The 16752-nt window shown below is 36.6% G+C and overlaps 1 long non-coding RNA gene across 1 annotated transcript; it reads right to left on the reverse strand.

Moving 5' to 3' along the window:
• Positions 1–7872: 7872 nt before the first annotated feature.
• Positions 7873–12324, reverse strand: LOC141380657 (uncharacterized). Its single transcript, XR_012399042.1, has 2 exons — positions 12182–12324; positions 7873–9640 (listed from the first exon to the last, which is right to left on the reverse strand). It is a non-coding gene; the product is annotated as an uncharacterized lncRNA (long non-coding RNA).
• Between the last annotated feature and the right edge of the window lie 4428 nt (positions 12325–16752).

Genomic DNA, 16752 nt, shown 5'->3' on the forward strand with positions numbered 1-16752 from the left:
TGTTGTCTAAAACAAAAAGAATGATGCATTTTAGTAGCTGGATCTGGTTTTATCACATTCTGAATTGAACGTTGAAAATGAGCTTTTCAGAGCCAGCAGAGGTCAAAATAAGCAGTAATGCAAACTCAGTCATAGACATAGATTTTCACTTGCAACTTGCTTTAACATGTTTAACAATGCATGAAATATTGTCTAAAACAAAAAGAATGATGCATTTTAGTAGCTGGATCTGGTTTTATCACATTCTGAATTGAACGTTGAAAATGAGCTTTTCAGAGCCAGCAGAGGTCAAAACAAGCAGTAATGCAAACTCAGTCAGACATAGATATTCACTTGCAACTTTCTTAAACATATTTAACAGTGCATGAATTGTTGTCTAAAACAAAAAGAAAATGCCTTTTAGTGGCTGGATCTGGTTTTATCACATTCTGAATTGAACGTTGAAAATGAGCTTTTCAGAGCCAGCAGAGGTCAAAATAAGCAGTAATGCAAACTCAGTCATAGACATAGATTTTCACTTGCAATTTGCTTTAACATGTTTAACAGTGCATGAAATGTTGTCTAAAACAAAAAGTTTGATGCATTTTAGTAGCTGGATCTGGTTTTATCACATTCTGAATTGAACGTTGAAAATGAGCTTTTCAGAGCCAGCAGAGGTCAAAATAAGCAGTAAAGCAAACTCAGTCATATACATAGATTTTCACTTGCAACTTGCTTTAACATGTTTAACAGTGCATGAAATGTTGTCTAAAACAAAAAGTTTGATGCATTTTAGTAGCTGGATCTGGTTTTATCACATTCTGAATTGAACGTTGAAAATGAGCTTTTCAGAGCCAGCAGAGGTCAAAATAAGCAGTAATGCAAACTCAGTCATAGACATAGATTTTCACTTGCAACTTGCTTTAACATGTTTAACAATGCATGAAATATTGTCTAAAACAAAAAGAATGATGCATTTTAGTAGCTGGATCTGGTTTTATCACATTCTGAATTGAACGTTGAAAATTAGCTTTTCAGAGCCAGCAGAGGTCAAAATAAGCAGTAATGCAAACTCAGTCAGACATAGATTTTCACTTGCAACTTTCTTAAACATATTTAACAGTGCATGAATTGTTGTCTAAAAAAAAAAAGAAAATGCCTTTTAGTGGCTGGATCTGGTTTTATCACATTCTGAATTGAACGTTGAAAATGAGCTTTTCAGAGCCAGCAGAGGTCAAAATAAGCAGTAATGCAAACTCAGTCATAGACATAGATTTTCACTTGCAACTTGCTTTAACATGTTTAACAGTGCATGAAATGTTGTCTAAAACAAAAAGAATGATGCATTTTAGTAGCTGGATCTGGTTTTATCACATTCTGAATTGAACGTTGAAAATGAGCTTTTCAGAGCCAGCAGAAGTCAAAATAAGCAGTAATGCAAACTCAGTCATAGACAGATTTTCACTTGCAACTTGCTTTAACATGTTTAACAATGCATGAAATATTGTCTAAAACAAAAAGAATGATGCATTTTAGTAGCTGGATCTGGTTTTATCACATTCTGAATTGAACGTTGAAAATGAGCTTTTCAGAGCCAGCAGAGGTCAAAATAAGCAGTAATGCAAACTCAGTCAGACATAGATTTTCACTTGCAACTTTCTTAAACATATTTAACAGTGCATGAATTGTTGTCTAAAACAAAAAGAAAATGCCTTTTAGTGGCTGGATCTGGTTTTATCACATTCTGAAGTGAACGTTGAAAATGAGCTTTTCAGAGCCAGCAGAGGTCAAAATAAGCAGTAATGCAAACTCAGTCATAGACATAGATTTTCACTTGCAACTTGCTTTAACATGTTTAACAGTGCATGAAATGTTGTCTAAAACAAAAAGTTTGATGCATTTTAGTAGCTGGATCTGGTTTTATCACATTCTGAATTGAACGTTGAAAATGAGCTTTTCAGAGCCAGCAGAGGTCAAAATAAGCAGTAATGCAAACTCAGTCATATACATAGATTTTCACTTGCAACTTGCTTTAACATGTTTAACAGTGCATGAAATGTTGTCTAAAACAAAAAGAAATTGCTTTTTAGTGGCTGGATCTGGTTTTATCACATTCTGAATTGAACATTGAAAATGAGCTTTTCAGAGCCAGCAGAGGTTAAAATAAGCAGTAATGCAAACTCAGTCATAGACATAGATTTTCACTTGCAACTTGCTTTAACATGTTTAACTGTGCATGAAATGTTGTCTAAAACAAAAAGAATGATGCATTTTAGTAGCTGGATCTGGTTTTATCACATTCTGAATTGAACGATGAAAATGAGCTTTTCAGAGCCAGCAGAGGTCAGAATAAGCAGTAATGCAAACTCAGTCATAGACATAGATTTCCACTTGCAACTTGCTTTAACATGTTTAACAGTGCATGAAATGTTGTCTAAAACAAAAAGAAAATGCTTTATAGTGGCTGGATCTGGTTTTATCACATTCTGAATTGAACGTTGAAAATGAGCTTTTCAGAGCCAGCAGAGGTCAAAATAAGCAGTAATGCAAACTCAGTCATAGACATAGATTTTCAATTGCAACTTGCTTTATCATGTTTAACAGTGCATGAAATGTTGTCTAAAACAAAAAGTTTGATGCATTTTAGTAGCTGGATCTGGTTTTATCACATTCTGAATTGAACGTTAAAAATGAGCTTTTCAGAGCCAGCAGAGGTCAAAATAAGCAGTAATGCAAACTCAGTCATAGACATAGATTTTCACTTGCAACTTGCTTTAACATGTTTAACAATGCATGAAATATTGTCTAAAACAAAAAGAATGATGTATTTTAGTAGCTGGATCTGGTTTTATCACATTCTGAATTGAACGTTGAAAATGAGCTTTTCAGAGCCAGCAGTGGTCAAAATAAGCAGTAATGCAAACTCAGTCATAGACATAGATTTTCACTTGCATTTTTCTTAAACATATTTAACAGTGCATGAATTGTTGTCTAAAACAAAAAGAAAATGCTTTTTAGTGGCTGGATCTGGTTTTATCACATTCTGAATTGAACGTTGAAAATGAGTTTTTCAGAGCCAGCAGAGGTCAAAATAAGCAGAAATGCAAACACAGTCATAGACATAGATTTTCACTTGAAACTTGCTTTAACATGTTTAACAGTGCATGAAATGTTGTCTAAAACAAAAAGAATGATGCATTTTAGTAGCTGGATCTGGTTTTATCACATTCTGAATTGAACGTTGAAAATGAGCTTTTCAGAGCCAGCAGAGGTCAAAATAAGCAGTTATGCAAACTCAGTCATAGACATAGATTTCCACTTGCAACTTGCTTTAACATGTTTAACAGTGCATGAAATGTTGTCTAAAACAAAAAGAATGATGCATTTTAGTAGCTGTATCTGGTTTTATCACATTCTGAATTGAACGTTGAAAATGAGCTTTTCAGAGCCAGCAGAGGTCAAAATAAGCAGTAATGCAAACTCAGTCATAGACATAGATTTTCACTTGCAACTTGCTTTAACATGTTTAACAGTGCATGAAATGTTGTCTAAAACAAAAAGAAAATGCTTTTTTAGTGGCTGGATCTGGTTTTATCACATTCTGAATTGAACGTTGAAAATGAGCTTTTCAGAGCCAGCAGAGGTCAAAATAAGCAGTAATGCAAACTCAGTCATAGACATAGATTTTCACTTGCAATTTGCTTTAACATGTTTAACAGTGCATGAAATGTTGTCTAAAACAAAAAGTTTGATGCATTTTAGTAGCTGGATCTGGTTTTATCACATTCTGAATTGAACGTTGAAAATGAGCTTTTCAGAGCCAGCAGAGGTCAAAATAAGCAGTAAAGCAAACTCAGTCATATACATAGATTTTCACTTGCAACTTGCTTTAACATGTTTAACAGTGCATGAAATGTTGTCTAAAACAAAAAGTTTGATGCATTTTAGTAGCTGGATCTGGTTTTATCACATTCTGAATTGAACGTTGAAAATGAGCTTTTCAGAGCCAGCAGAGGTCAAAATAAGCAGTAATGCAAACTCAGTCATAGACATAGATTTTCACTTGCAACTTGCTTTAACATGTTTAACAATGCATGAAATATTGTCTAAAACAAAAAGAATGATGCATTTTAGTAGCTGGATCTGGTTTTATCACATTCTGAATTGAACGTTGAAAATGAGCTTTTCAGAGCCAGCAGAGGTCAAAATAAGGAGTAATGCAAACTCAGTCAGACATAGATTTTCACTTGCAACTTTCTTAAACATATTTAACAGTGCATGAATTGTTGTCTAAAACAAAAAGAAAATGCCTTTTAGTGGCTGGATCTGGTTTTATCACATTCTGAATTGAACGTTGAAAATGAGCTTTTCAGAGCCAGCAGAGGTCAAAATAAGCAGTAATGCAAACTCAGTCATAGACATAGATTTTCACTTGCAACTTTCTTAAACATATTTGACAGTGCATGAAATGTTGTCTAAATTAAAAAAAAAATGCTTTTTAGTGGCTGGATCTGGTTTTATCACATTCTGAATTGAACATTGAAAATGAGCTTTTCAGAGCCAGCAGAGGTCAAAATAAGCAGTAATGCAAACTCAGTCATAGACATAGATTTTCACTTGCAACTTGCTTTAACATGTTTAACTGTGCATGAAATGTTGTCTAAAACAAAAAGAATGATGCATTTTAGTAGCTGGATCTGGTTTTATCACATTCTGAATTGAACGATGAAAATGAGCTTTTCAGAGCCAGCAGAGGTCAGAATAAGCAGTAATGCAAACTCAGTCATAGACATAGATTTCCACTTGCAACTTGCTTTAACATGTTTAACAGTGCATGAAATGTTGTCTAAAACAAAAAGAAAATGCTTTATAGTGGCTGGATCTGGTTTTATCACATTCTGAATTGAACGTTGAAAATGAGCTTTTCAGAGCCAGCAGAAGTCAAAATAAGCAGTAATGCAAACTCAGTCATAGACATAGATTTTCACTTGCAACTTGCTTTATCATGTTTAACAGTGCATGAAATGTTGTCTAAAACAAAAAGTTTGATGCATTTTAGTAGCTGGATCTGGTTTTATCACATTCTGAATTGAACGTTAAAAATGAGCTTTTCAGAGCCAGCAGAGGTCAAAATAAGCAGTAATGCAAACTCAGTCATAGACATAGATTTTCACTTGCAACTTGCTTTAACATGTTTAACAATGCATGAAATATTTTCTAAAACAAAAAGAATGATGTATTTTAGTAGCTGGATCTGGTTTTATCACATTCTGAATTGAACGTTGAAAATGAGCTTTTCAGAGCCAGCAGTGGTCAAAATAAGCAGTAATGCAAACTCAGTCATAGACATAGATTTTCACTTGCAACTTTCTTAAACATATTTAACAGTGCATGAATTGTTGTCTAAAACAAAAAGAAAATGCTTTTTAGTGGCTGGATCTGGTTTTATCACATTCTGAATTGAACGTTGAAAATGAGTTTTTTAGAGCCAGCAGAGGTCAAAATAAGCAGTAATGCAAACTCAGTCATAGACATAGATTTTCACTTGAAACTTGCTTTAACATGTTTAACAGTGCATGAAATGTTGTCTAAAACAAAAAGAATGATGCATTTTAGTAGCTGGATCTGGTTTTATCACATTCTGAATTGAATGTTGAAAATGAGCTTTTCAGAGCCAGCAGAGGTCAAAATAAGCAGTAATGCAAACTCAGTCATAGACATAGATTTTCACTTGCAACTTGCTTTAACATGTTTAACAGTGCATGAAATGTTGTCTAAAACAAAAAGAAAATGCTTTTTTAGTGGCTGGATCTGGTTTTATCACATTCTGAATTGAACGTTGAAAATGAGCTTTTCAGAGCCAGCAGAGGTCAAAATAAGCAGTAATGCAAACTCAGTCATAGACATAGATTTTCACTTGCAATTTGCTTTAACATGTTTAACAGTGCATGAAATGTTGTCTAAAACAAAAAGTTTGATGCATTTTAGTAGCTGGATCTGGTTTTATCACATTCTAAATTGAACGTTGAAAATGAGCTTTTCAGAGCCAGCAGAGGTCAAAATAAGCAGTAAAGCAAACTCAGTCATATACATAGATTTTCACTTGCAACTTGCTTTAACATGTTTAACAGTGCATGAAATGTTGTCTAAAACAAAAAGTTTGATGCATTTTAGTAGCCTGATCTGGTTTTATCACATTCTGAATTGAACGTTGAAAATGAGCTTTTCAGAGCCAGCAGAGGTCAAAATAAGCAGTAATGCAAACTCAGTCATAGACATAGATTTTCACTTGCAACTTGCTTTAACATGTTTAACAATGCATGAAATATTGTCTAAAACAAAAAGAATGATGCATTTTAGTAGCTGGATCTGGTTTTATCACATTCTGAATTGAACGTTGAAAATGAGCTTTTCAGAGCCAGCAGAGGTCAAAATAAGCAGTAATGCAAACTCAGTCAGACATAGATTTTCACTTGCAACTTTCTTAAACATATTTAACAGTGCATGAATTGTTGTCTAAAACAAAAAGAAAATGCCTTTTAGTGGCTGGATCTGGTTTTATCACATTCTGAATTGAACGTTGAAAATGAGCTTTTCAGAGCCAGCAGAGGTCAAAATAAGCAGTAATGCAAACTCAGTCATAGACATAGATTTTCACTTGCAACTTGCTTTAACATGTTTAACAGTGCATGAAATGTTGTCTAAAACAAAAAGAATGATGCATTTTAGTAGCTGGATCTGGTTTTATCACATTCTGAATTGAACGTTGAAAATGAGCTTTTCAGAGCCAGCAGAGGTCAAAATAAGCAGTAATGCAAACTCAGTCATAGACATAGATTTTCACTTGCAACTTGCTTTAACATGTTTAACAATGCATGAAATATTGTCTAAAACAAAAAGAATGATGCATTTTAGTAGCTGGATCTGGTTTTATCACATTCTGAATTGAACGTTGAAAATGAGCTTTTCAGAGCCAGCAGAGGTCAAAATAAGCAGTAATGCAAACTCAGTCAGACATAGATTTTCACTTGCAACTTTCTTAAACATATTTAACAGTGCATGAATTGTTGTCTAAAACAAAAAGAAAATGCCTTTTAGTGGCTGGATCTGGTTTTATCACATTCTGAATTGAACGTTGAAAATGAGCTTTTCAGAGCCAGCAGAGGTCAAAATAAGCAGTAATGCAAACTCAGTCATAGACATAGATTTTCACTTGCAACTTGCTTTAACATGTTTAACAGTGCATGAAATGTTGTCTAAAACAAAAAGTTTGATGCATTTTTGTAGCTGGATCTGGTTTTATCACATTCTGAATTGAACGTTGAAAATGAGCTTTTCAGAGCCAGCAGAGGTCAAAATAAGCAGTAATGCAAACTCAGTCATATACATAGATTTTCACTTGCAACTTGCTTTAACATGTTTAACAGTGCATGAAATGTTGTCTAAAACAAAAAGTTTGATGCATTTTAGTAGCTGGATCTGGTTTTATCACATTCTGAATTGAACGTTGAAAATGAGCTGTTCTCAGCCAGCAGAGGTCAAAATAAGCAGTAATGCAAACTCAGTCAGAGACATAGATTTTCACTTGCAACTTGCTTTAACATGTTTAACAGTGCATGAAATGTTGTCTAAAACAAAAAGAAATTGCTTTTTAGTGGCTGGATCTGGTTTTATCACATTCTGAATTGAACGTTGAAAATGAGCTTTTCAGAGCCAGCAGAGGTCAAAATAAGCAGTAATGCAAACTCAGTCATAGACATAGATTTTCACTTGCAACTTTCTTAAACATATTTGACAGTGCATGAAATGTTGTCTGTAAGATTTCCCCTATATTAGGCACCAGATTCAGCAAAGTTCAGCAGGTCGACCCGGAGACATGAGAAGAGACCAAACTGTAGTTAGAATGGTTTATTCTGCAAGCCTGACAACACAGGATGGACAGGGATATTTATACACAGGGGCTGATAGCAGAAAGGCACTCCAAATATGGGCTAGTCATACAGCATTTTGTCTTAACATGAATCAGCATATTTCATATCTGAGCATAGTGGAATTTTCCAGCGTGGGTGAAGCTGCGAAATGAAACCAGACCATGGTCTCATATTTTTAACACCTGCAAGACTGAAACCAGACCATGGCCTCATATTTCTGACATATACACACATATACACACAACCACAAGCACTTCTGCACGTAGCTGCAAGCACACTAAAAAAGAGACAGAATGTTCTCTCAGTCCCCTCTTTTAGGCCAAAGGCCTAACGCAGAGGAATCTTATCATACCGTTGACCCATCATACTGTCCATTGTAGCATAGATTCGATTCATTAAACATTGCAAGAGAAAAGGACCACAACAACAAATAAGAAGGAAAATAATACATACAGGAATTATCATAGTAAGGAAAGGAGTCACCCAGCCGAACAGACCCATCATCCAACCCCATGTGGTGTCTGGGACATAATCAGAAGTCATAGCAATTTTTAACCCTTGGAGAGTAGACATAGCAGTACTCATTTACATACCCCCCCCTGGGATGCTGTTAGGAGATCTAGAGCCATTCTATTTTGCAAAACCATGGTACGTAGATTACCCAGCTCCTTATTCTGGGCCTCATTAATTATTTTTGAGGCATTCAGGAATAGGCCCATGCGATAGTCCAGGGTCTCAATTCTTAGTAGAGCTTTTCCCACACCTATTTGCGGAAATAGAGCCAATACCACTTTACTACCAGTGGTCCATAATTTGAAATCCTCGGGCACGTCAGTACCCCATACAGAGTCATGGGGCTTCATTTCAGGGACACTGCGTTTAACTCTTTGCTGCGCTGACAGGACCTGGGCTGTCACAATAAAGGTGTGATCAGTCACATGCACAGGGGCACACTGCCCCGTCCAGTTGGCCGGTAGGGACATGTAGGCGTTTTTTCCACACAACCACCACCCACCCTGGACCACATAAGTGCCGTTTGAGGGTCCTGAGATGTCGACTGGGGCCCCCTCTCCCGAGGAGGCAATTTGTTGACAGTTAACAGTGCTTCCCATGAAATGAGAGCCCATGGTCTGGTTATAACACATAGGGTGTGTAATAGAGTGGTTAATAAAAACCTTGTGGCTAATAGGTGAGGGTTTAGCGTGGCCAAATTTTACCCAAAATAGAGCATCACATGTACCATTTCTAATGCCAATCCGGTATGGATCGTAGTCATCGACAATTATATATGGGTCGTGGTACCCTGATCCTGCAAAACTGGCAAAACATTTAGCAGCTGTTTTATTCATGGGTTTGGCATAAAGAGGGGTTTGTTTGGCTGAATGAGGCATAACAGAACATACATAACAACCAGATACATTATATGATCTAGCTAAAACCTTCACTTATTGATACCACATATTAGTTCCAATAGGATTGTCAGCCCCATCCTCTGCCCATCCAAATTCATGATCATGTGTCCAGCGTTTCAGCCTGGCTGGATCAACTTGTACAACAAGAAAGAGAAACAGTCCAATTGTCCGCAGCAAAAGGAAGTCATGCTGACCCTTGCCTTAAGGTAGACAGTGCTACGTGTTTAGCTCCCATCTGTCTCCCAAACGCAATTGTGCAGCTGTAGAGGTGAATTGCAGCTGTAGAGGTGTCGTCTGTGCTGAGGGGGCCCCCAAAATCTGTAAAACAAAGAGAGTCTGCAGACAGATTATCATAGTACAAAACTTATACATTTTTATTATTCAATAGGTGCTCATTTTATCCTGGTTGGATGGATCCACTGTGGAGAAGAGGAGGTTAAAACGGCGGTTCTGGTTACAGCCACGACATCCGTTGGGGGGCCATATTTGGGGTCCCCCAGTTCTGTGCTCATTTTATTGAACTGTCTAATCATTACTCTGTCACCAACCTTAAAGGGGTGTGTTGGGTCTACCGGCATCGGGGCTGAACCAGAATGTATGTTAGTCCAGTATGCATGCAATGTTGTTAGTAGCTGTTGTGCACATTCACTCATATGGATATCCAAAGAACCGTCACCCAGTGTGGTACCCCTTTGCCTCCATGGTGAGGGAAAGGGTCGTCCCATCACAGTCTCATAAGGAGAGAGACCGTGAAGACTTTTGTGAGGAAACATCCTCATGTCTGCTAAAACGAGAGGTAGCAAGGCGAGCCAATTTGAGTGCCCTGCATGTTGCATAGCCTTTCTTAATTTGTCCTTGATGGTCCTATTAGTTCGTTCTACTATGCCAGATGATTGTGGATGATAGGGAATATGTAGCTGCCAATTAATTTGGAGTTCTTTAGCTAGATTTTGTATTACTTTCGCAGTAAATGAGGTTCCCTTATCTGAGTCTATGGCACATGGTATACCATATCTTGGAATGATTTCTCTTGTCAAACATCTGACAAGTGTATTAGCATCTTCCTTACTGCATGGGAAGGCTTCAACCCATTTTGAAAATTTGTCCACAAAAACCAGTAAATATTTATTAGGACCCCTCTTTGGCAGATGTGTGAAATCTACCTGCCATTCCTGAAAAGGTGTTTCAGGAAGGGGCAATTGTTGATGTTTAGCTTGAGGTTTAGTGATATTATTTTGAGCACATATCAAACATCTATCTAGCGTGTTATTGACATGGTGCTGTAAATTATTGATGCATAAAAAGGAACTCATTGTGTCTATTAACTCATTGTGTCTATTAACTCATTGTGTCTATTAACTCATTGTGTCTATTACCCCTCTTCGGCCGCGGTGTGTAACACCGTGAAACTCGCGGACGAGAAAAGGTGCACAGGATGATGGCAGGCATAAACGGCCTTTGCCATCTAGCATTATTCCATTAGGATCAGTCGTGGCGTCACATTCAGACCAGTAAGTGTGGTACTAAGTATTTAGTAAGCTGCTGTTTTAGATTTGTCAGGAGCTCCTCCTGATCATCTTTCCACGCGAGGCGTGTTTTTATACGAGTATGTGTCTTTTTATCATCTGTTTCTTCCTTAACAGTTTCTGTTTGTACTATATCAAGCTTGGGATCAAGAGCAGGTATTTTTGTTGTTATTTCGTCATCGTCATAGGACGAACCCATTTTGGTTTGAAGGATAAATCGATAATCTGCCCCAATTAGTTGGCAGTGACGCGAGCTGCGCAACAGCATGTCTACAAATTGCAGTGGTTTGTCCACTTCGGGCAGAAGAGATATGAGATCCTTCAGAACAGAGGGTGAGGGCGGAATTATCTCTATCCCTCGTGGTTTAGCAACCCATACCGCAGCCACATTAGAGGCTGAAGTAGTGCCCTCCGTGCTGTCGGAGGGGTCTGGTTTAGTTTTAATCATTTCTGTCAGAGACGGATAAATAGAAGGCACTGCAGGAGGAGCGCTGGCAGAGCATGAGATAGATTGCGAAGGCCCCGTATAAGGGGGTGGTGACGTCATGGTGGTTTTAGCAGCTGCAAGAGAGCCTCTCTTATCTGCCGTAAGGGCAGTATTACTTCTGCTTTTAGGTTTGGGGACAGATTTCAAAATTTTTTCAAAATTTAGGTGTAAAAATGCCTTTTTTTTTTCTTTTTTTTTTTATCCCTCCATATGGAGCTCATTTTATACCATGTGTCATATCCATTCATCATATATTGGTCATTCCATTCTGGATCCCCATATCAATTTGTAAGCTAACTGAAGGAAACCTGGGTCAAATGTTCCTTCCCTAGGAAAGTCTCTCCATTGAGATTGTCCCTCTGTCCACCCAGCTAAATTGGACAGCCAGGGTTCAGTGTAAAATCCCCACCCACATCTATCCATCCATTGCTTTGGACTCTCACTGGGTTCTGGTTTTGGATATCCTTGTCCCATATTGCTGAAGCTGGTGCGTAATACTTATTTACTAAAATTTATTAAACCCCTGATTTGTGGAACCCAAATTTAATCGGGTACAACAACACAAATCCTTCTGTGCAATTTACTGTTTGAAGTAAACTTGACAGGATAACCAGTGTCGAATTAAGAAATTTTCCTGATTTGTGGAACCCAAATTTAATCGGGTACGACAACACAAATCCTTCTGCGCAACTTACTACCGCATAAGTAAGTGACAGGATACTCTGTGCCAGTAACACAGACGTCAGCTGCTTGTGGAACCCAAATTTAATCGGGTACAACAACACAAGTCTTACACAATCCCCTGAGATACACCGGAACAGGCAGTGTGAATAAAAATTCTCTTACCTGATCAGATGTATCCCGGACGAGCCCCCAGATCTGTAAGATTTCCCCTATATTAGGCACCAGATTCAGCAAAGTTCAGCAGGTCGACCCGGAGACATGAGAAGAGACCAAACTGTAGTTAGAATGGTTTATTCTGCAAGCCTGACAACACAGGATGGACAGGGATATTTATACACAGGGGCTGATAGCAGAAAGGCACTCCAAATATGGGCTAGTCATACAGCATTTTGTCTTAACATGAATCAGCATATTTCATATCTGAGCATAGTGGAATTTTCCAGCGTGGGTGAAGCTGCGAAATGAAACCAGACCATGGTCTCATATTTTTAACACCTGCAAGACTGAAACCAGACCATGGCCTCATATTTCTGACATATACACACATATACACAAAACCACAAGCACTTCTGCACGTAGCTGCAAGCACACTAAAAAAGAGACAGAATGTTCTCTCATTGTCTAAATTAAAAAAAAAATGCTTTTTAGTGGCTGGATCTGGTTTTATCACATTCTGAATTGAACGTTGAAAATGAGCTTTTCAGAGCCAGCAGAGGTCAAAATAAGCAGTAATGCAAACTCAGTCATAGACATAGATTTTCACTTGCAACTTGCTTTAACATGTTTAACAGTGCATGAAATGTTGTCTAAAACAAAAAGAAAATGCTTTTTTAGTGGCTGGATCTGGTTTTATCACATTCTGAATTGAACGTTGAAAATGAGCTTTTCAGAGCCAGCAGAGGTCAAAATAAGCAGTAATGCAAACTCAGTCATAGACATAGATTTTCACTTGCAATTTGCTTTAACATGTTTAACAGTGCATGAAATGTTGTCTAAAACAAAAAGTTTGATGCATTTTAGTAGCTGGATCTGGTTTTATCACATTCTGAATTGAACGTTGAAAATGAGCTTTTCAGAGCCAGCAGAGGTCAAAATAAGCAGTAAAGCAAACTCAGTCATATACATAGATTTTTACTTGCAACTTGCTTTAACATGTTTAACAGTGCATGAAATGTTGTCTAAAACAAAAAGTTTGATGCATTTTAGTAGCTGGATCTGGTTTTATCACATTCTGAATTGAACGTTGAAAATGAGCTTTTCAGAGCCAGCAGAGGTCAAAATAAGCAGTAATGCAAACTCAGTCATAGACATAGATTTTCACTTGCAACTTGCTTTAACATATTTAACAGTGCATGAATTGTTGTCTAAAACAAAAAGAAAATGCCTTTTAGTGGCTGGATCTGGTTTTATCACATTCTGAATTGAACGTTGAAAATGAGCTTTTCAGAGCCAGCAGAGGTCAAAATAAGCAGTAATGCAAACTCAGTCATAGACATAGATTTTCACTTGCAACTTGCTTTAACATGTTTAACAGTGCATGAAATGTTGTCTAAAACAAAAAGAATGATGCATTTTAGTAGCTGGATCTGGTTTTATCACATTCTGAATTGAACGTTGAAAATGAGCTTTTCAGAGCCAGCAGAGGTCAAAATAAGCAGTAATGCAAACTCAGTCATAGACATAGATTTTCACTTGCAACTTGCTTTAACATGTTTAACAATGCATGAAATATTGTCTAAAACAAAAAGAATGATGCATTTTAGTAGCTGGATCTGGTTTTATCACATTCTGAATTGAACGTTGAAAATGAGCTTTTCAGAGCCAGCAGAGGTCAAAATAAGCAGTAATGCAAACTCAGTCAGACATAGATTTTCACTTGCAACTTTCTTAAACATATTTAACAGTGCATGAATTGTTGTCTAAAACAAAAAGAAAATGCCTTTTAGTGGCTGGATCTGGTTTTATCACATTCTGAATTGAACGTTGAAAATGAGCTTTTCAGAGCCAGCAGAGGTCAAAATAAGCAGTAATGCAAACTCAGTCATAGACATAGATTTTCACTTGCAACTTGCTTTAACATGTTTAACAGTGCATGAAATGTTGTCTAAAACAAAAAGTTTGATGCAATTTAGTAGCTGGATCTGGTTTTATCACATTCTGAATTGAACATTGAAAATGAGCTTTTCAGAGCCAGCAGAGGTCAAAATAAGCAGTAATGCAAACTCAGTCATATACATAGATTTTCACTTGCAACTTGCTTTAACATGTTTAACAGTGCATGAAATGTTGTCTAAAACAAAAAGTTTGATGCATTTTAGTAGCTGGATCTGGTTTTATCACATTCTGAATTGAACGTTGAAAATGAGCTTTTCAGAGCCAGCAGAGGTCAAAATAAGCAGTAATGCAAACTCAGTCATAGACATAGATTTTCACTTGCAACTTGCTTTAACATGTTTAACAATGCATGAAATATTGTCTAAAACAAAAAGAATGATGCATTTTAGTAGCTGGATCTGGTTTTATCACATTCTGAATTGAACGTTGAAAATGAGCTTTTCAGAGCCAGCAGAGGTCAAAATAAGCAGTAATGCAAACTCAGTCAGACATAGATTTTCACTTGCAACTTTCTTAAACATATTTAACAGTGCATGAATTGTTGTCTAAAACAAAAAGAAAATGCCTTTTAGTGGCTGGATCTGGTTTTATCACATTCTGAATTGAACGTTGAAAATGAGCTTTTCAGAGCCAGCAGAGGTCAAAATAAGCAGTAATGCAAACTCAGTCATAGACATAGATTTTCACTTGCAACTTGCTTTAACATGTTTAACAATGCATGAAATATTGTCTAAAACAAAAAGAATGATGCATTTTAGTAGCTGGATCTGGTTTTATCACATTCTGAATTGAACGTTGAAAATGAGCTTTTCAGAGCCAGCAGAGGTCAAAATAAGCAGTAATGCAAACTCAGTCATATACATAGATTTTCACTTGCAACTTGCTTTAACATGTTTAACAGTGCATGAAATGTTGTCTAAAACAAAAAGTTTGATGCATTTTAGTAGCTGGATCTGGTTTTATCACATTCTGAATTGAACGTTGAAAATGAGCTGTTCTCAGCCAGCAGAGGTCAAAATAAGCAGTAATGCAAACTCAGTCAGAGACATAGATTTTCACTTGCAACTTGCTTTAACATGTTTAACAGTGCATGAAATGTTGTCTAAAACAAAAAGAAATTGCTTTTTAGTGGCTGGATCTGGTTTTATCACATTCTGAATTGAACGTTGAAAATGAGCTTTTCAGAGCCAGCAGAGGTCAAAATAAGCAGTAATGCAAACTCAGTCATAGACATAGATTTTCACTTGCAACTTTCTTAAACATATTTGACAGTGCATGAAATGTTGTCTAAATTAAAAAAAAAAATGCTTTTTAGTGGCTGGATCTGGTTTTATCACATTCTGAATTGAACATTGAAAATGAGCTTTTCAGAGCCAGCAGAGGTCAAAATAAGCAGTAATGCAAACTCAGTCATAGACATAGATTTTCACTTGCAACTTGCTTTAACATGTTTAACTGTGCATGAAATGTTGTCTAAAACAAAAAGAATGATGCATTTTAGTAGCTGGATCTGGTTTTATCACATTCTGAATTGAACGATGAAAATGAGCTTTTCAGAGCCAGCAGAGGTCAGAATAAGCAGTAATGCAAACTCAGTCATAGACATAGATTTCCACTTGCAACTTGCTTTAACATGTTTAACAGTGCATGAAATGTTGTCTAAAACAAAAAGAAAATGCTTTATAGTGGCTGGATCTGGTTTTATCACATTCTGAATTGAACGTTGAAAATGAGCTTTTCAGAGCCAGCAGAGGTCAAAATAAGCAGTAATGCAAACTCAGTCATAGACATAGATTTTCACTTGCAACTTGCTTTATCATGTTTAACAGTGCATGAAATGTTGTCTAAAACAAAAAGTTTGATGCATTTTAGTAGCTGGATCTGGTTTTATCACATTCTGAATTGAACGTTAAAAATTGAGCTTTTCAGAGCCAGCAGAGGTCAAAATAAGCAGTAATGCAAACTCAGTCATAGACATAGATTTTCACTTGCAACTTGCTTTAACATTTTTAACAATGCATGAAATATTGTCTAAAACAAAAAGAATGATGTATTTTAGTAGCTGGATCTGGTTTTATCACATTCTGAATTGAACGTTGAAAATGAGCTTTTCAGAGCCAGCAGAGGTCAAAATAAGCAGTAATGCAAACTCAGTCATAGACATAGATTTTCACTTGCAACTTACTTTAACATGTTTAACAATGCATGAAATATTGTCTAAAACAAAAAGAATGATGTATTTTAGTAGCTGGATCTGGTTTTATCACATTCTGAATTGAATGTTGAAAATGAGCTTTTCAGAGCCAGCAGTGGTCAAAATAAGCAGTAATGCAAACTCAGTCATAGACATAGATTTTCACTTGCAACTTTCTTAAACATATTTAACAGTGCATGAATTGTTGTCTAAAACAAAAAGAATGATGCATTTTAGTAGCTGGATCTGGTTTTATCACATTCTGAATTGAACGATGAAAATGAGCTTTTCAGAGCCAGCAGAGGTCAGAATAAGCAGTAATGCAAACTCAGTCATAGACATAGATTTCCACTTGCAACTTGCTTTAACATGTTTAACAGTGCATGAAATGTTGTCTAAAACAAAAAGAAAATGCTTTATAGTG

The sequence above is a fragment of the Danio rerio genome, chromosome 23 (assembly GCF_049306965.1).
Source record: "Danio rerio strain Tuebingen ecotype United States chromosome 23, GRCz12tu, whole genome shotgun sequence".
Classification (NCBI taxonomy): Eukaryota; Metazoa; Chordata; class Actinopteri; order Cypriniformes; family Danionidae; genus Danio; species Danio rerio.